Below are 20,542 nucleotides of genomic sequence, written 5' to 3'. Positions count from 1 at the left end.
AAAAAATTAGTTTCTGGTATCTGCATTATTTAGTTACTGGTAATGAAGAAGCAAGTTAAAGTGTGCTGGTTGTATTCTTTGTACACAACCACAAAGGAGAATTCTTATGAAATATTTATGGAAGCTGGTAATATTATTTCACATTCATAGTATTTTAATAATAAGATAATAGCCATTCCATTTAAACTACTTAGCATTAGAATGATAAAGCTTGTGTTTTTAAACTAATTAAATTAAGTCTCAGTGGGGTGCTTTTGGCTCATAATGTATATTGGTGTCTGGAGTGAACTCCACTGATATACCTGATAGCTTTGTTCACAGCCAGTAGGATGTGAGGTCTGTGTTCCCTGACACCTGCTAAATTGTAAGTTCCACTTGGTTCAGCAGCACTAAAAATGAGGGCCTCAGACAAGCCATCCTGGTCACTGTGACTTGCACAGTTGGTGGTCTGTTGTTTCATATACTGGGGCAGCTTATACAGGATGAATGTTCTTTGCTGTGTAGAAATAGTACAGTGGTTTTGTAGAGGGTACTTATTATCTAGAAAATTGACCTGAGATGCAATGTTGCTTTGAGGGGAGGGTTTATGTAGTCTTTAGGCTAACTTTGTCTTTATTGCAAAAATGCTGGATATTTTGCCATCGGTTGAGAATTGTTGTGGTAATTAGTACTGATGCATCTTGGAAAAGTAGTCTAGACCCTTCTCAATGCATTCAGCTGCTAGCCTGAATGCTTTCATCTACTGACATTTCATCCTCTATAACTCAGGCCTCTGAGGAGACCCTTGAGGATCCTTGTCAAAGGACCAATAGTTTTTTTAGTTTCATCACAATGACAGCATCCAGACAGGAATGTTTGCAGAGTGCAGCCAGGGCAGTGGAATCACAGTCCAACTTCACACAATGTTCTCATGCTCTCAGTGAGGTATAGAGGCAGCAAAGAGCGGACAGATTTCAAGCTTGGACTCTGAAGAAGGCAATAGCTATCATGATGGTGAGTGAGAGAACCCTGGTAAGACTGGGATAATATTCTTGATAGTCCAACAACTAGGAAGCTCAGACCTGAGACTAAATTAAATTGGAGGAAATAATGTGCTTATGATTGTGAACAAAAAGATTCATACTTGTTAAAATTGCTTATTAGCTGAGGATAGAATTTTACCATGGTGATCCCTATGATTGTCAGTTAGCATGTATTTCTATTCATTTATTCATTCAACAAATATTTATTGTGCTTCTGTGATGTGACAAATCATGTGCTAGGAGCTAGGAATAGAATAATGAGCAGTGTAATCATAATCTTAGTTCTCTGAAAGTCTATTGTCAGTAGAGAATACAGATACCAAAACAAGCAAGTAATTGTTAAGTGTGCAGGGTTTAAAATTTACAAGCGCAACTCAAGAATTCATAAATATAAATTTTACTTCTCTATAATTGAACTCAGTTTTGCTCTGGAATCTCCCCATTTTTGCAAACAGTGGGAAATTCCCAATGTTGCCATTTTGCAAGTAACTCAGTCACTCTCAGTATAAACCATAGAGTATTTATAATAAATATTTATTTAATTTAAAGATGTATACTTAGTTCAAAATTCACATTTCGATCAAGATTATTTTCCACTTTTAAGAACTTTTGCTTTTATTTCCTAAGGATGTCATCTGGTTATAGCTTATACAAATGACATCATAGCACCAGGGGAGAAGTGTCTGGTCCACATGCTGTCTAATTTCCTGGGTAACCCTTACTGAGATATCTTGTTGTCCCTGGTCTTGAGTACCACCTTCTGATCCCATTGCAACTTTTGTTGATGTAATCTTCTCCAGTTACTATTGCTGCATAACATGACGCCCCAAACTTAGTGGAATGAAGTGACAAACATTTTATTATAGTCACAAATTCCATGAATCAAGAATTTGGAAAGGACAAAATAAATTCTTATCTCTGCTCTGTGATATGGGACTCTGCTCTATGGGAAGACGACTCTGTGTTTGGGAGTAACTTGAAAACTGGGGTCTAGAATCATGAGAAATCTTTCTCATTCCCCTTCATGCTAGGAATGGAATAGTTCATGCTGGAACCTTAGCTGGGGCTGTCAGCAGAACACTTCTAAATACCCTCTTGTGCGGCTCTTGGGTTTCCTCATAGCATGATGGCTAGTGGTATACATTCTGTTTTTCACAGAACTGCAGGTGACAGTGTTGCTAAGTTTTCTGACTCTCTATAACAGGAATCCTCCTTCTAGTTTCTGCACTTTGTTTTGAACCCTCACTGGCAGCATTTTCAAAATACAGATTTCTGTTAACAGCCTGTTCAAAGCAACTTAGAATTTCTCAGTAATGCTATTCAAAATCCTTTCAGTCTAGTTCCAAAGCAACTACTGCATTTCCAGGTATTTGTATGGTAACCTGACACTTATAGGTACAAAATTTGTATTAGTTTTCTATTGCTTCTACAACTCACCCCAAAGCTTTTTAGCTTAAAACAACAAAATTTATTATTTCAGAGTGTCCATGGGTCAGCAATCTGGGCACAGGATAACACAAGGACCCTTACAAGATTGCAATCAAAGTGTCAGCTGAGGTTGTAGTCTTATATGAAACTTAACTGGGGAAGGATCTGCTTCTAAGCTCACAGAAATGGTTATTAATAGGATTAAGTTCTTTCTGGGTTGTTGAACTGAGGCTGTCTTTAGTTCCTAGGCAGCCTGGTTCATCAGAGTGAGCCAGCAAAAAGAGCAAAAGAGCACCAGCAAGAGAGAAAGTGGCAAGGACAGAAGTCCCAGATTTTCTTAATCTATTCTTGGAAGTGACATCCCATCAATTTAATTGCATTTTATTCACGGGTTTTATTCACGAGAAGCAAGTCATTAGGTTCCAGACCACACACACGGGGAGAGGATTACAATTCCAGGAGCCGAGAGATCACTGGGGACCATTTTAGAAGCAGCCTGTCATAGATCATTTATGGATTTGCTTATAAAGATATAGCAATAAAGGAGCGTTTGTGAGGCACTGAAACAACACTTGACTGTCAGACTAGAGATTTGGTTTCTCATTTGACTTCTGTTATGAATTGAGAAGTCTCCTTAAATTTCATGGGTCTCAGTTACCTGAGCTCTAAAACGAGGATACTGATAAAGATATTTTGAAAGGTTTCTTCTTATTTTTAAAAAAGATTGCTAAAATTAGTATGTCAGATGTGTCTAGGAAATAATGGAATGATAAAATTAGGGAGTAATAATAATACCTTTACACAGGTTACAAAAATGAATAAAACATGGTGGTCTGCTTTTAAGATGTTTTTAGTCTAATGGAGAAAATAAATACATAAATATATGATTAAAAATCAGTGTAGTAAGTTTATTAAAGAAGGTATGAAACAGGAGGGAAGGGGGCAGGGCACAACCTTTACAACCTTTAAAGGAACGATGTAACCGTTGAGGATGGGACAGAAAATTTTTGGAACCTATTGGGCCCAAGATGGCGGAAAATTGGACTTCCACGAGACCTTGAGCCTCATTATACGCTCTTTGTAATACACTGGCGTGCTAAATGACACACACACAGGTGTCGTGACAGTTCCAAGGCTGACCTTAAAAGGGCAAAAAGTGGATGGTGGTCCAATTCCTGAAAATTATAGCCGCTTTCCTGAAATAATTGGAATAATCCTCCCACTTATTAGCCTATGAAACTACCCAGCCCATAACAACTCACCACCCCATATTTGGGGCTGCTCTTCTTTTGAGATGGACTGCATTCTGTCTATGGCATGTGTATTTTCAAGGCTGCTCTTGCCTTCTAAGATGGCTACACTCTACCTTTCTCGCTAAATCTACTTCTTACTTATCACTTTGCCTCTTGCTGAATTCCTTCTGTGCTGAGACATAAAGAACTTCAGTAAAGTCCTGACACCAGGTGTGTGTGACTTTAATTACAAGATAGTGTGTTCAAGTCCCAGTCTGTGTTTTGGCTGGGTTAGAGTACCAGTACATGGGTTCAAGTCCCAGTCTGGGTTTTGGCAGGGTTTGAGTCCCAATCTGAGTTGTGTGGATTCAGGTATGCATCAAGTGTTATAGAAGCATGAAGGAAGAAGACTTAATTCAATCTTTTTTTTTTTTTAAACTTAATTCAGTCTTGTGGTGGAGTCAGGTGTCACAGACTACTTCTCATAGGTGGTACTGAAGGTAAACTTTAAGTGATGAATTTTAAGTGAGTTTTTTGAATTAGTGAGGAGGATGAGACAGGGAGATGAGGAGTCTAGGACTGACATGGATACCAAGGTCTTTTTCTTGTTCTTTTCTTGTTTCTTTTCTTTTCTTTTCTCTTCCTCTCCTTGGCCTGGGTCTCACCCGCAGGACTCTGTCAGATGGGGGTCATATCACAAAGGTTCAGGTGGCCCTGCCCCTAGCGCCCAAGGTACCTTGTCTCCATGTCTCTGAAGAGGCTGCTGTCTGGCCTGTTGATAGCAATCCACTCCCTGCCCCCATCCCCTTTGCTTTGAAACCAAAGAAACAGCCTTGACCATCTCTGAATTGCCTTCAGGGTCATTTCTTGTGGTTCTGAAGCATACCACACAATGGCAGCTGTGGAGCTCTGTGATCTGTAGCATCTAAGAAGTCCTTCATTTCATCCTGCCTCTGTCTTTTTCAGTTCAAACTGAAAGTGCTTCTGTTGGGGTGCCTGATTAGGGAAGGGGCTTATACCCATAATGATTGCCTTATTAAATGGCTGTTTGACTATACCATTAGTGGTTCTTTTCTGAATACATTTTCTCATTTTCTGGAATATGGGAAGGCCAAGGATTTTCCAAATCCTTAAGCTCTGATTCTTTCTGGTTTAACATTTGCTTTTCTTTTTTTTAAATTTATTTTTTCTTTTCTCACATTTTACTATAAGCAGTCAGGAGGAACCAAGCAACTCATTTAACACTGCTTTGAAATCTCAACTAGATACCCGATTTCATTCTTTGCAAGTTCTCCTTCCATAAAAAGTGAGAATATGAACAAAATTTGGCCAAGTTCTTTGCCTCTTTACTATACGGATTACCTTTCCTCCAGTTTCTACTAACAGGTTTCTTATTTTTATTGGAGACCTCACCAGAATGGCCCTTACTGTCCATATTTCTAACCACATTCTGCTCATGATTTTTTGTGTATTCTCTAAGAACATGTAAGTGTAAGCAGATAGGTTAGGGGGTTCCTGGAGAAAGAAAACCAGGAACGTCTTTCTTGATACAAGAGAACTCACTTTGGCTTGAGCCATTTTGTTATCTAACCTGGCTAAAATGCTTGTCAGTAATCAGTGATCTTAAAGGAAGTAAAGGAATGCAGGAACAAAGGAAAAGCAGTTAAGAAACAACAGCTCAGCAATAAAACTGAGTCCTTGTTCCCCCTCAAGGGATATACCTAACAATCTGATACTCTCTTTGAGTTCTGCAGGAACTAAGGGCCCCACCCAGGTGGAGGATGGAATGATGATGTTGACCCTTGTTGACTTTGGTCAACTAAAGCCTAGACTTTGTCCACCTTTGCCCCAATTCTGCGTTGAACTCTCCTCTGCTCAAGCCCTTTCATGTATACGTATAGCTTAAAACTTCCTCAGTTTTGGAGTTCCCATTGTGGCCCAGTGGAAACAAATCTGACTAGGAACCATGAGGTTGCAGGTTCAATCCCTGGCCTTGCTCAGTGGGTTGAGGATCCAGTGTTTCCATGAGCTGGTGTAGGTTGCAGATGTAGCTCGGATCTGGTGTTGCTGTAGCTGTGGCTCTGGCCAGCAGCTGTAGCTCTGATTAGACCCCTAGCCTGGGAACCTCCACATGTCCTAAAAAGACCAAAAAAAACCCACAAAAAAACAAACAAAATTCCTCAGTTTTACTGGAGACACTCCTTTGGGAAATATCCCCAGTGTTCTGCTTAATTGATACAAGCATAGTAAATACTTCCTTCTTCCGATCTTTGGCTTTGTTGTATCTTTTAGATTAACACCCACCAAGAGGTGAACCTAGTTTTCTGGTATCTTCTATAGGTTCCTTTTTTCTTCTGAGGCCTCCTCACAAACACCTTTAGCCATCTTTTCATGGCAATATTGGCTTTTTCTAGCATGTACCTTAAAATTCTGCTAGCCTCTACACATTACCAGGTTCCGAAGCTGCTCCCACATTTTTAGGTATTTGTTACAGTAGGACCCCCACTCTTGGCACCAATTTCTTATATTTGTCAACCTGGGATATTACAACAAAATACAAAAGACTAGTTAGCTTGAACAACAGACATTATTTCTCATAGTTATGGAGACTGGAAAGATTCTGTTCCTGGTGAAGACCTGCTTCTAAGCTTATAGATGGACACCTTTTTGCTGTGTTCTCACATGCAACCAGGTTGAGAGCTCTGGTTTCTTTTTTTTATAAGGACACTAATCCCATCATGGAATTCATCTAAACATAATTATCTCTCAAACGCTCCACTCCAAATACCATCACACTGGGGATTAGGGCTTCAACATATGAATTTTGGAGAAATGTCAACATTCAGTCTTTAACAGATGGCTTTCATGGGAAAGAGAGCAGAGAATGAAGGGCTCAGATCTTATCTTCTTTTTTTTTTTTTTTTTTTTTTTTTTTTTTTGTCTTTTTGTTGTTGTTGTTGTTGCTATTTCTTGGGCCGCTCCTGCGGCATATGGAGGTTCCCAGGCTAGGGGTCGAATCGGAGCTGTAGCCACCGGCCTACGCCAGAGCCACAGCAACATGGGATCCGAGCCGCATCTGCAACCTACACCACAGCTCACGGCAACGCCGGATCGTTAACCCACTGAGCAAGGTCAGGGACCAAACCCGCAACCTCATGGTTCCTAGTCGGATTCGTTAACCACTGCGCCACGACGGGAACTCCTTTTTTTTTTTTCTTATCTTCTAAATACTGTTCTCCACAGAAAAGAAACAGGGCTCTTTGAGGAAATGGCTGATGCCAGGTTTGAGACAGAAAAAGAACAATTATGTGCCAGAAATTGAGGAATTACCTAAAGCATGAGGAGGACATGTTGAAAAGACAACATCAGATTCAGAACTAGGTCTCTTTGCTATGAGGGACATTATTGGGACATTTGGCTAAGCTTGAACATTAAACATTATTGGTTAATGGCTCAATATAGATTTTCTGATTTTGATGATTATAATATGGCTTTATAAAAGTATTTGTATAAAGTATACACTAAAGGAGTTCCTTGGTGGCCTAGTGGTTAAGGATTTATTGTTGTAACTGCTGTGGCTCTGGTGTGACCCTTGGCCCAGAAACTTCCATATGCCATGGGTGTGGCAAAAAAAAAAAAAAAAATCCGCAAAACCCCCCAAAAATCAGAATTCCTTGCTGCCTCAGTGGGTAAAGGATCTGGTGTTGTCACTGCAGTGATTTGGGTTGCTGCTGTGGCATGGGTTCCTTCCCTGGCCCTGGAACTTCCATGTACTGCAGGTATGGCCAAAAAACCCCCACTAAAGTATTTGTAGAGGATGGGACGTTACATTTTTAAAACATCCTCAAATAGTTTAGGGAAAAAATGTTTCGTAATATTCTCAAGATATTTCTGTAAGTCTGTGATTGCCTCAAATAAAAATATATCTTAAAAAGTGTCAACCAAAAATCAATAGTTCATCCAAGAAAGAAATGGAAAATTTTATTTGAGCCAAATTTGAGGATTATAACCTAGGAGGAGCATCTCAGAAAGCTCTGGAACTGTTCCATCCATTAGAAGTCAAGGCACAGTTATATAAGTTTTTTGAGACAGAAGGCTATGCATTAAATGATGCACTATTGACAGTTTACATAATTCACACGTAAGCCACTTACAAGATCAAGAAGGAATGGTATCTTTTAAGGAGTCATTTTGTTGATGCCAGGGGAATGTTGCTGTTTTTGGTTGAGAAGGGATTTCTGCTGACAGGGGAGATTTGGTCTATGCATGATGGAGGTATACAGTGCACAGTAGAGGGAAGATAGGAGGCCAAAGGACAGAAACAAATTTTATGTTTAAATTTTTTCTTGTTTTGCCATAAAATATGAGTTTTATTTCACAAAAGAATTAAGTCAATGTGTAGAGAGAAGAAGACATGGAGTCTTAGGCACATATGAGTGAGTCAGGGTTTAGTCAGGAAAGCAGTCTCTATGAGCTTACAAGATAAGGGACTTATAAGAATTGAACCTTACACATTTGTAGGAGGAGCTTAGGAAGTCTGGAAAGAATTGGAGGTTCAGAGAAAACATTCCTAATCAACCCCATGGCACTGGTTCTAACCAGTGCAGCAATGCAAGAAAAGGAAATAAAAGGCAAATAGATCGGAAAAGAAGAAATAAAACTGTCCCTATTTGCAGATGACATGATTGTCTTCATAGACTATACTTCCAAATCTACAAAGAGTCTTCTAGAACTCAAAATTGGTTTCAGCAAGGCAGCAGGATAAAAGATAAACATAGATAAAATTGTATTGTATTCCTTTATATTAAAATTGAGCTCATGGACACCTAAATTAAAAATACAATACCATTTACAATAAAAAATAAATACATAGAGCTAAATATTACAAAGCATGTATAGAAACTACACACTGGAAACTATAATGCTGATGAAAGAAATCGAACATGATCTATATAAATGGAGTGATTCACCATGTTCCTGGATTGAAAGGCTCAACATAATAAAGATATCCGATTCTTCTTAAATTGCTATATAGGTTTAGCACAATTCTATTAAAATCTCAGCAAGATTTTTTTGAAGCTATTAATAAAATTATTTTAAACTTTATATAAAAGGTAAAAACTAGAATAGCTGAAGCAATTTTGTTAAAAAAATACAATATGAGAGGAACCAGTCCACCCATTTCAACTTATCCTATAGATACAGTAATCAAGGCTACATGGTAAAGGGGTAGGCATATACATCAATGTAACAGAACAGAAAATGCGTAAATCAGCATATGAATATCCTTACTTAATTTTGGACAAAGGCTATGGCTATAGAAGGGCGTAATGATGGGTCCTTGTGGTGATGAAAATGTTCTGTATATTGACTATACCAGCACCTGTAACTCAGTGATGATATTGAGCTCCAGTTTTGCAGGATATCACCAATGGGGAAAACTGTGTAAAAGGTACATGGGTTCTCTCTGTATTATATCTTACAACCACATCTGAATGTGCTTTTGCCTTAAAATAGAAATTTTAATTTAAAAATAAATTATATGTTCTGTTTCCCTGTAACCACATCCAGTACCAATAATCATATCAGGGTTTAATAAAAGTAGCAGAGCCACTGTGAATGTCATGGGATAAGGGATTTATTATAGGAATAAGACTGTACACAATTTTGGGAGGCCTTAGGGAAATAAGGCCTTAGGGAAATAAAATTCCAAAATGAGAAATTGGTGGATGAGGAAACACATCACTACTCAGTCTTCCTGAAGCAGTGGTAAGGTAGACCAGACAGAGCTTGAAGGGGAATCTGAAAAGCCCAGCATGCACATCTGCTGACATGGGACTGTGAAGACTGAGTGAACAGAGAGGTTTAGGAGAAGCTCTTACCTCTTTGTGGCTTTCATCTCTGTGTGTCAAAGCCAAGTGTCTGGTCTTAGCCCTGGGGCTGTTGATGGTCATCAGTTCCATCAGCTGGGAAGAAGAGCTGGACATTGAATAGAGGAGAGAAAAGGCGATGTGGTACCTATTGGGTTTTCTTGTCTTTCTATCTGATTTTGAAGACTCATAAGCATGATAGTCACTGTTCATTTCTACCTCCCAAGTCTCATCGTAAGTTCCTTTTCTTTGGCCAAATCCAATTTAGAACCTTACAGGAAGGGGATTCTGGGAAACATAGTTCCTAACAAGTCCCTGGCTCTAGTTATTAATAATAACAACTAAAAGTTGTTTATAAAATGCTTACTTTGTTCTACTTTGGCTACTGTTTCATGTGTGTTACATGTATTATTGTATTTTATCAAAATCCTTGATAGGCACATGGATAAGATAGAAGAGCCAGGTGCAAAACACAAGCAAGCAGTCTAGATCCAAAGTTTGTGCTTAGTCTTCCTGATATTGCCTCCCCAGCTGGTCCTGGAGCCCAAGAGGATCTCTGCCCATTTAGCTGAAGTTGTTCAAAATATATTCCAAATGAATGGAACAACCGAGAGTTCTCCCAATAAACTTCCCCGTTTTACCAGTTTTATTTTACCTAAGTTTCTGTCAGTTGAAATCTAGAAAGAACTGACAGAATAGATCTTCTGTCTTGACTCCTTGGTTTTTTAATCAATTAAAAGAGAGGAAAGGAATCTTGGGAACTCTCTAGCGTGGCAACTAGGATTTAGTGCCTACTTGGCTTTCTGTGTCCAATCCTGCTCATCACATTTTATGAAAAACACATTCCGTAATACCCCAAGCATCTTGTTGGGAGAAGTTGCCAGGATGATAGTCTCAGAATAGATGCAGAAAGACTATTGATAGAGAGGGAGAAAGCTGACTATGACTCATGGCTATCAGGTTTCTGAATTCCCAGTCTCCTGGTTTGAAGAGAATCAGTGATTCTGAGTTGTGGGAAGCAGTGAGAAACAATAGAGCTGGTTTTTTACCTACTTCCTGGGTGGTAGAGCTTGTTTCAGAGGTCAAAATGTACATGGTCTAATGGATTAACTTCTAAATCCAATGTTATCCAAAATGAAATTTCTCCCAGACTTTTCCAGTTTTTTTGCCCATTATTTTTGTCTTTAGAGCTCTTTTAACTTTTGTTAATTGTGTGATTTGAAGATGATTTTTTAAAAATTGACGTGTAATTTATATATAGAAAATTGCACATAAGTGATTATCATAAATAATCAGTGAATTTTCAAAAATTGAACATACTCATATGACCAGCATTCAGATTAAGAAATAGAATTCTACTAATATCTGAAAGGTTTCTGTTGTTCTTTCTCCTAGAAGTCTATGTGGACTTTTTTTTTTTTTTTTTTTTCCTTTTTTGGGCCATACCTGCAACATATGGAAGCTTCCAGACTAGGGGCTGAATTGGAGCTACAGCTGTTGGCCTACACCACAGCTAACAGCAATGCTGGATCCTTAATCCACTGAGTGAGGCCAGGGATTGAACCCATATCCTCATGGATACTAGTTGGGTTTGTTACTGCTGAGCCACGATGGAAACTCCCTATGTTGACTATTTATCAGCATATTTCCCAATTTTTATACTTTATCTAAAAGCAACCTTATAGTATGTTCTTTTTGTGTCTTTGAATTCTCTTGTTTGATATTGTTTGAATTTCATCTATACAGTTGCATGTAGTTGTAGATTTTATTCTTCTGCTATGTTCCTTTGTGTGAATATACCACAATTTATTCATTATCCATTCTCAGTGGGTACTTGGATAGTTTCCAGTGTTTGACTATTATGAACAGTGTTGCTATGAACATTCTAGAACTTGTCTTTTTGCAATTATAAATATGCATATATTTTTGCTGTATATCCGTGAGTGTAATTATTGAGTCACAGGACGGTCATATGTTCACCTTTGTAAATACTGCCAATTATTTTACAAGTGGTTGTACTGACTTATTTATTTATTTGGTCTTTTTGCCATTTCTTGGGCCGCTCCAGCGGCTGTACTGATTTATAAGACGGCTAACAATGTACTCCATTTGTTCCATATCCTTTCCAACACTTAGCACTTTTGCTCAAAGAGGTTTTTTTAAAAAATTATTTTTAAATTAAATTTATGTATATTTAAAGTACTCAAGGGGATTGTAAAGGAAAGCTGGGAAATGGATTATGAGAAAATATTACCCAGTTGATATATAAACTAGAGTTTTTAACTAGAAATTTTGGTCAATATTTTTCTTCACTACCACTCTTTCTGTTTCCTCTATTCTTTCCTATTTTCTTATGAATTTCTTTTCTGCTATTGAAGAAATGGAAAAAAGTCTGCATTGAGTTCAGACAGATTTAAACAAAAGATAGTATCTGTGATTCTCCGTCATTACAAGCATAAGAATCACTGTGGAGCTTTTTCTCAATTTAAAGTGCCAGCCCTCAGTCCAAGTGTCCCAATTCAGAGTCTGAGGATGGAGCTGAAGCTCCTAAGTTTTGGAAATTCACTATAGAGTGAATCTCATGTACCTTAAAGGTTGAAAATCAACAAATGAGATCACTGATTAATCAACCCCAGTTGGGCTAAATGTCTCTTTTCTTTTCTTTTTCTTTTTTTGTCACACCTGAAGCCACGTGGAAGTTCTTGGGCCAGGGATAGAACCTGCACCACTGCAGCCATTGCAGTGACAATGTGGATACTCAGCCGGCTGTACCAGAAGGGAACTCCCTAAATGTCTTTCTCTCTAGATAAATTGATTTAGTCTATTTAGAGTTGGATCTGCTCAACTAAATAACACTTCTGGCAATGTTGAAACCGGAAAGAGAATCAATCACAAATCACGTGATTAAGTTATGTTGTATATACATGATCAAATTTCAAGTAAGTTCATTAAACATTTTTGAGTACTTACTATGTGTCAAGTATTGGACCAAGTGTTGGATATATAGTAATGCAAAAAATAAAATGTCACAATAAGCTAGATTATACTGTAGTACAAAACCCTCCAAATCTCAGTGATTTAAAGCAAGGTTTATTTCTTCCTCATATTACATTTCTGCTGTGATTTATCTTGGAGCCATGCTCCATATAGTTCTGACCCTAAGACCCAGGCCAGTGTAATATTGGAGTATCGTCGGTCACCATGGCAGAGGGAAACAGTATGTGGCAACTGTGTACTACCTCTGAAAGCATCTGCCTGGAAGCAATACAAATCACATTCACCTATATTTCATTTGCCTGAAGCAAGTGACATGATCACAGCTACCTTTGAGGGGATGGGGAAGTATAACTTAACCAAATACTCGGAAAAAGGAAAACCAAATATTTGAGGAATAGAATGAATGACTTCAACAATGATTAACACACTTGAGGATTTCACAGTTTTTTGTATGGGGTAGTAGGGTCCATAGAAACATCTGCAATAGAATTAATTTGTCAGGTGTTGTAATAAACTATATGTAAAGCATAAAAATGAACAAGAAAGATACAGTTCCTGCCCTGTTGAGCCTATATTCTGGAAGAGTGTATAGACATTAAATATATATGTAGAGGATTAGTAATTTACTAAGTCTGGATGAGTGCTTTAAAAAGGAAGTACGTGTTGGAGGGCTAAATTATGGGAATGTCACCTAGTCAGAGAGGTTAGGGAAGAAAGTTCATAGGCAAAGAATTTGGGGGGGAGCCTTGGACCTGGGGAAATACTCCAGAGAGAAGAAACAATATGTGTGAAAGATCCAAGGTTGGAAGGAATACTGTACTTTGGAGAACTGAAGGAAGTGGGGCTACCATGCAGAGAGTGATAGAGAACATGGCATAATGTGGAAACTGGAGAGAAGCTAGGGCAGGTCATGAGAGCCTCGTAGATCATGTTTAGTACTTTGTATTTTAATCTATGATAAATGGAAGCCATTAACATGCTTCATGAAAAAGAGTAACAGATATTTTGTAAAGCTCACCCTGCTTGCAGTATAAAAAATGAATTAGAAGATGTGATACTGTGATTTATAATAAGAAATGTGTATATTTGGTATTTTGGTAACCATTTATGGCACAGAGCTCTTAAAACTCTTGGAATGTTCTTTCTTTCTTTTCTTTTTACGGCCTTGCATGCTACATGTGGAAGTTCCTGGGCCCTGGGTTGAACTGGAGCTGCAGCTGTCAGCCTACACCACAGCCACAGCAACACCAGATCTGAGCCAAGTCTGCAACCTACACTGCTGCTTGTGGTAATGCAGGATCCTCAACCCACCGAACGAAGCCAGGGATCCTCATGAAGGATCCACATCCTCATGGAGACAACAATGTTGGGTAAGGACCTGCTGAGCCACAAGGAATTTTCTAAGTGAAGAGAGCAATAAAATGCCTTTTGTTATGTTAACAAGGTGAATTTTGGACAGCGCCCTAGGAGGAGGACCGATTGCCAGGAAAGCCAGTCATGTGATGAGAAGCTTGGAATTTTTAGTCCCCACTTCCTGACCTCTAAGGAGAGGAGAGGGTCTGGAGGGCCCATCAACTGCCAGTTATCAATGATTTAATCAATCATGCCTATATAATGATGCTTCCATAAAAACCCATAGGAGGGGCTTTGGAGAGCGTCTGGGTTGATGGACATGGGAAGATTTGGGGAGAGTGGCCTGTCCAGAGAGGGCATGGAAGCTCCTCACTCCTTACCCACACTTTGCCCTGTGCATCTCTTCCATCTAGATGTTCCTGAGTTATACTCTTTTATATTAAACAAGTAATCTAGTAAGTAAAATGTCTTTCAGATCTGTGAGCCATTCTAGCAGATTAATCAGACCCAAGCAGGAGCTGTTAGAACCTCCAATCTATAGCCAGCTGCACAAATGACAACCTAGATTTGCAATTGGCATCTGAAGTTGGTGGGGCAGCAGGTAGAGGAGCAGTCTTGTGGGACTGAGTCCTTAACCTGTAGGACTGTCTCCAGGTATGTGACTGAACTGAGTTGAATTGTAGGACACTTGGCTGGTGTTAGGGAATTGGTTGATGTTTGGACAAAAACACACAGGGTAACTGATGTCAGAATTAGAAAGGGCTTCAAGAGCTATAAGGTCAGTTTGGAGAGAGGGTCCAGGTAAGAAGTAAGGATCGCTAGGAAGAAAATTAGAGTTTGACGAAGGGATGCATCTCCTGTGCAGGTTCCCAAAATGTCAGTCACTAAAAGAGAGTAAAATATGAATGTGAGTGCATTAACATGAATAAAACTGTATTTAAAACCACCTAAGGAAGAGTATTCATGTGGTTTGAAGAAATATTCAGTAATCTACTTGGGATAAGACTAAATTACCCTCACCTACCTTCCGACAAGGAAAATGTACCAGTCTTAATAGATAGTAGCCTTATAAGAGGGATGAGCCTTTTTGTTTTACTGGGCGGAGCTAAAAATGAATAACATGGGGAAAAAATGGAGAGGTTCCATTGTCTTCCATTTACCCTGAAGGACCTTGCCTTCTAAACAAATATTGAGAACAGTTGACTTGGTGATGAATTAAGAGGGAGGCTAGATGGAAAGAAGAGGTCAGTGTCTAGGTAGACGCCTAGATTTCTCTATTAAAATGTGAGACATACTGCTGTTAAAAGATAAACTGAGGCATATTAAACATGTTGAGTTTGAGCAAAAAATTGATTTGATTTGAATCAAGCAGCACCAAATTGGAAGTGGTTAGGAGTGCTCCACTGACAGGAGCTAGGGGCAAGACTTTCATAAGGACACATGAAAGCAAAGCACGGAAATTATTTCATTGGTTAAAAGTTAAGCAGTTTCCTCCTTTGGGAAAGCCTAGTTGGCTGTTTGTGATTGGTCATTCTCAGGTTTTGTTTCTTAATTTTGAGGCATTACAAGCTTCTCGATTTGCTTATATAGGCTGCCAAGGCGTTAGAACCACCTTGGTCTAATGACCTCCTTGTTTAATTAGTGTAGCACTGCAGAATATGGAGGGTTTTTTAAAAAAGATAACTTGATAGAAAATTTACACCCAGTAAGTTTTAACTTCTGGAAGTCTTCACAGAATATCAATTAGAAAGTCCTTTTAGTAGTTCCCGTCGTGGCTCAGTGATTAACGAATCTGACTAGGAACCATGAGGTTGTGGGTTTGATCCCTGGCCTTGCTCAGTGGGTTAAGGATCCGGCATTGCCGTGAGTTGTGGTGTAGGTTGAAGACATGGCTTGGATCCCGAATTCCTGTGGCTCTTTGCATAGGCCGGCAACTACAGCTCCGATTTGACGCCTAGCCTGGGAACCTCCATATGCCACAGGTGCGGCTCTAGAAAATACAGGAAAAAAAAAAAAGTCCTTTTGTTCAAATCCACTGTAATAATTTTAAAAAGATAGGACTATGACTCTAATTAACATACAGTGATATCTTAATTAATTACACTTTCTAGTTGCTTAGGTTCTTGAATGTCAAATAGCATAAGGAAGATGTGGGTATTGTAATTAGTATTTGCCCCATAGTAGTTAAATGGGTTATTAGTAAATACATTATGCCCCCTATTTTTTAGAACCAACCTGTGGGGTAGCGAGGGCAGATACTATCCAGTTTTGAAGATGAGGAAACTGAGGTTGGTTGTATGTTAAGTAACTCCCAGTTCACATAAAATTCACATAGATAATTAGTGATGGGTCCAGAATCAAAATCCAGACATTATGATTCCTGGTCCAGAGCTCTTTGCCGTTATAACATACGGGAGAATATAAGAAGTGATATCAGTGGTGATGAGAAAGAAAATTGTTGGCTGAGAAAAGTTTGAGGATCCCTGCATTGTTTCATTGCCAGACATGGCTCTTTTTTGTTTGTTTGTTTGTTTATTTGTCGAATGTATGGTACAAAATATTTGTTTTGAATTGATCAAAGAAGGACACATACTGTCAAGGGTCCTCAAGGGAAAATATGGTACTAAATACTTGTTATAGGACCAGGACTAATTATCAATTTGTTGTTGTTGTTGTTAAGACATTTGCCAGTACGTTCTTTTTGTAAAAATTAGCTTTTATTGGGGTATAGTTGGTTTACAGTGTTGTGTTAGTTTCAGATGTATAACAAAGTGAATCAGTTATACATGTATATATCTTTCAGGTTCTTTTCACTTAGAAGTTATTACAGAATATTGAGTAGAGTTCCCTGTACTATGCAGTAGGTTATCTATTTTATATATAGTAATGTGTATATGTTATCCCTACCCCCCACATTTCCCCTTTCATTCGCCAGTATTTTTTTTTTTTTTTTGTCTTTTTTCAATTTCTTGGGCTGCTTCCTCGGCATACGGAGGTTCCCAGGCTAGGGGTCAAATCGGAGCTGTAGCCACTGGCCTATGCCAGAGCCACAGCATGCGGGATCCGAGCCGAGTCTGCAAGCTACACCACAGCTCATGCCAACGCCAGATCCTTAACCCACTGAGCAAGGCCAGGGATCGAACCCGCAACCTCATGGTTTCTAGTCAGATTCGTTAACCACTGAGGCACGACGGGAACTCCTTGCCAGTACTTTTAATACTAATTTGATTCATTTTTTCTCTGAATCATTTTTATTTGATTTAGGGACAAGATTGCAGGCTCTAATTTTGCCTTAAGCCATATACCCTCTTTCCTGTTTCTTTGCTTATGCTTTTGGATTGTTTGGATTTTTTTCTTTTTTGGCCGTCCCACAGCATATGGAACTCCCAGGCCAGGAATCAGATCCATGCTGCAGTCTCAACCTAAGCTGCAGCTGAGGCAATGCCAGATCCTTAACCCAGTATGCTGGGCTGGGCATCAAACCCGAGTCCCTGTGCTTCCAAGATGTTACTGACCTGGTTGAGCCACAGTGGAAAGTCCTGGAATTTATATATCTGACTATTCTTTAAGAAATAGATGACCAGGAGACTTGTTCACCACAGCACATATTACATATTATTATATGTACATTATATGTAAAAGGGTGTTCCCGTCATGGCTTAGCAGAAATGAAGTATTCATGAGGACTTGGGTTCAATACCTGGTCTCACTCAGTGGGTTAAGGATCTGGCATTACCGTGAACCATGGTGCAGGTCACAGACACAGCTTGGATCTGGCGTTGCTGTGGCTGTGGTGTAGGCAGGCAACTGTAATTCCAGTTAGACCCCTAGCCTGGGAACTTCCTTATGCTGCGGGTGAGGCTCTAAAAAGACCAAAAAAAAAAAAAAAAAAAAAAAAGTAATAATAATACATAGGAGGAACTAAGTAAATATTTGAATAAATAAAAAGGTTGTAAGCCAGTTTTGTAAATTCCAATTTTGTTTGTTGAAACCTCAATGTTTTTATATTAAATCTTTGCATTTGGTTTTAGGCATTGTACCTTCGTTGTTTGAATTCAATTTCTATTTGCAGTCATTCTAAATAATATATTTGACTTAAGCCACTTTCCCTGTCCCAGTCCTCTAAAAGCAATAACCCAAACCATGGGGCATTATCAATCTTTATAATCTAATCATTAGTAATAAGTAAGAACTGACAGAGTCACAGAGCCCAGTTTGTTACAAATGATTTTCAAGTTCTTGAGAGCAGGCCTTTTGAGATTGCTAAGTCAAAAAGCATGTTGTTGGAAGCTTAACCATGCCCATGTCATTGCCTTCTTTTTTGTTTCTTTTAGGGTGTTATGATATTGCCAGTTCTATTATATTAATGTTATGATTAGGTTATCCAAACAATTTATACCCAGTATAATTTGGAAAAATGTTAGACTTAGTTTTTTTGAGAAAGAAGGACCAGCCTATGAAATACTCTGCTCTTGTCTAATTGTGAATAATGTTTTATTGTTGTGTTGTTTAGTATAAGATTTTGGCTAACTTAACCATCATTTTCTTTGTTCTAAGAAAACCTATTTATAGATAAAGCAGAAGCAAATTCTCTGATAATATGAGCCTAAGTTCACTAGTATCTGTGCTGCTTGCCTCTAGAGTTTGTATGGAAGATCCAGTTCATTTTTGGGGTTTGTATCATTTAGCAGCAAAGTTTCTATTACACAGCAGTCTGTCTGTTATGTATTTAAATGTCTTCTGGAAGAGAGTTCTTTTTTTTTTTTCCACTCATTCATTCATTCATTCATTTAACAAACAGTTATTGAACACTCACTGTATGCTGGATATTCTTCTGAGTTCTTAGGATACAAAAGTGAACACAAAATTCCTATTCTCAGAGAACTTACATTCTAGTGAAACTGACACTGGTGATAAATAAGTAAAATATTTAGTAAATTTTTAGAACATGATACAGGCTATGAAGGAAAATACAGCAGGAATGGGAGATTGTGTCTGCTTTGGGTTAAGGGATTCAGTATTTAAATACTGTACACAGGAAAGGACTCACTGAAAAGGTCACATTTGAGTAAAGACTTTAAATAGGTGAGAGAGTGAGCCATTGTGTTAATTTTTAATAATTCAAATTAATATTTAAATACTAATTTGATAATTTTAATTTAAATTAGGTAGTTACTACTTTGGAAAAAATCAGTTGGATTTTAGTCAATTTGGAATATGTCTACCACATTTTTTGCAATGACAAAAATTTATAGGTAAATTTGTCAGATGTAGCTAAAAGCCTTAGTACTATGTGGAGATTAAAACTGTGAAAGAGGGAAGTTTCCATCATGGCAGAGTGGAAACAAATATGACTAGGAACCATGAGGTTGCAGGTTCAATCCCTGGCCTCACTAAGTGGGTTAAGGATCCGGCATTGCTGTGGTGTAGATCGCAGATGCAGCTTGGATCTGGCATTGCTGTGGCTGTGGTGCAGGCCAGGGGCTACAGCTCCGATTAGATCCTTAGCCTGGGAACCTCCATATGCTGTGGGAGCGGCCCTAGAAATGGCAAAAAGACAAAAAGACAGAAAAAAAAAAAAAAACTTGAGAAAGAGGCTTCTGAAAAATACCTTTCCATGCAAAGCACATTAGGAGGAAGCTATCTCACTGGCCTCACATTGAAGCATAGATAGAATGCCTTTAGCTGAGCTAGATGCGGTAATTTTTTTCCCCTAAAGCTTTTTACTAGTGATGTAATTCTAGGGGAGTCAATAGTTTTAAGATGAGTTATTTTATAAATTATGTTAGTATTAATTTTTTTAATCCAAAGACCAGTATTTTGTCCAATTATTTTATGTGAAGGACACAAATAAGATTTCTGACATTGGAAAGCTTTAACCTCTTTATTGAGACATTCTTATTTTATAGGAATAAAAAAGATCTTCAATTTACAGATATAAAACTTTGTTATTGTAGAACTGATACAAATAATTTAATAAAAATGACTTGTCAGTAGTCACCTTCCAACCTTCCAACTGATTCCTTTTTTTTTTTTTTTTTGGAAATGGTATTTAAAAAGGAGATAGAAATGATGATTTGGTTCATTTTCCTGTGATCCCAGGAGCAGTAAGCATATAAGGATGATGCTTTAAGACAAATACAGCATATGTTAAGTGGTAAGATAGATATGTACAAGGTGCTAGGGAGGTTCAGGGGCACTCAGTGTCTACTGAAGACTTCTGCCAGAGATGTGCTCAAGAGGAGTCTTGAGGGGTAAATAAGCATGAGCTAGTTGAGAAGAGATGGGAAAGAAAACTAGGCATCAAGGTGTGAAACAGATGGTATTCAAGCTCCATCATGGTACTTCTTCCCCCATTTTTTTTTTCTTTCTTTTTCACAACCTCTTACTTCAAGTCAGAGTACTGCGTGATAGAAATGATGGTCTGTTTCATTCTCCTGAGATCCCGGGAGCAGTGAGCATAAATGCGGTTTCTCAAGTCAAGGCTTTTATAGGATGTTGCTTCCACATAAGAAATCTGCTAAAGCTAGAAAGCTCAGTGACTCGGCCCCATGCCTCTCTGATCTTCTTGCTTTATGATTAGAAATTCTTGTTATGTAATCTCCATCCTGGGCAGCAGCAGGATTACTGTGGAGCTTTG

At 38.4% G+C, this 20,542-nt stretch overlaps 1 long non-coding RNA gene across 10 annotated transcripts in view; it reads left to right on the top strand.

The window, feature by feature from the left end:
- The window catches only part of LOC106507649, a 372,669-nt gene continuing 352,981 nt past the window's right edge, over positions 855-20,542 (top strand). For 6 of the 10 annotated variants that reach the window (XR_002345148.1, XR_002345149.1, XR_001303789.2 and 3 more), the window contains exon 1: positions 855-993. This is a non-coding gene — a long non-coding RNA (uncharacterized LOC106507649). The remainder of the gene's footprint in view (positions 994-20,542) is intronic. The other 4 variants (XR_002345152.1, XR_002345151.1, XR_001303787.2 and 1 more) reach the window with 2 other exon arrangements.

Source organism: Sus scrofa, chromosome 6 (assembly GCF_000003025.6).
Source record: "Sus scrofa isolate TJ Tabasco breed Duroc chromosome 6, Sscrofa11.1, whole genome shotgun sequence".
Taxonomy (NCBI): Eukaryota; Metazoa; Chordata; class Mammalia; order Artiodactyla; family Suidae; genus Sus; species Sus scrofa.
Note: the sequence above shows the minus strand (reverse complement) of the source record. Positions and strands in the feature narration are given on the sequence as shown.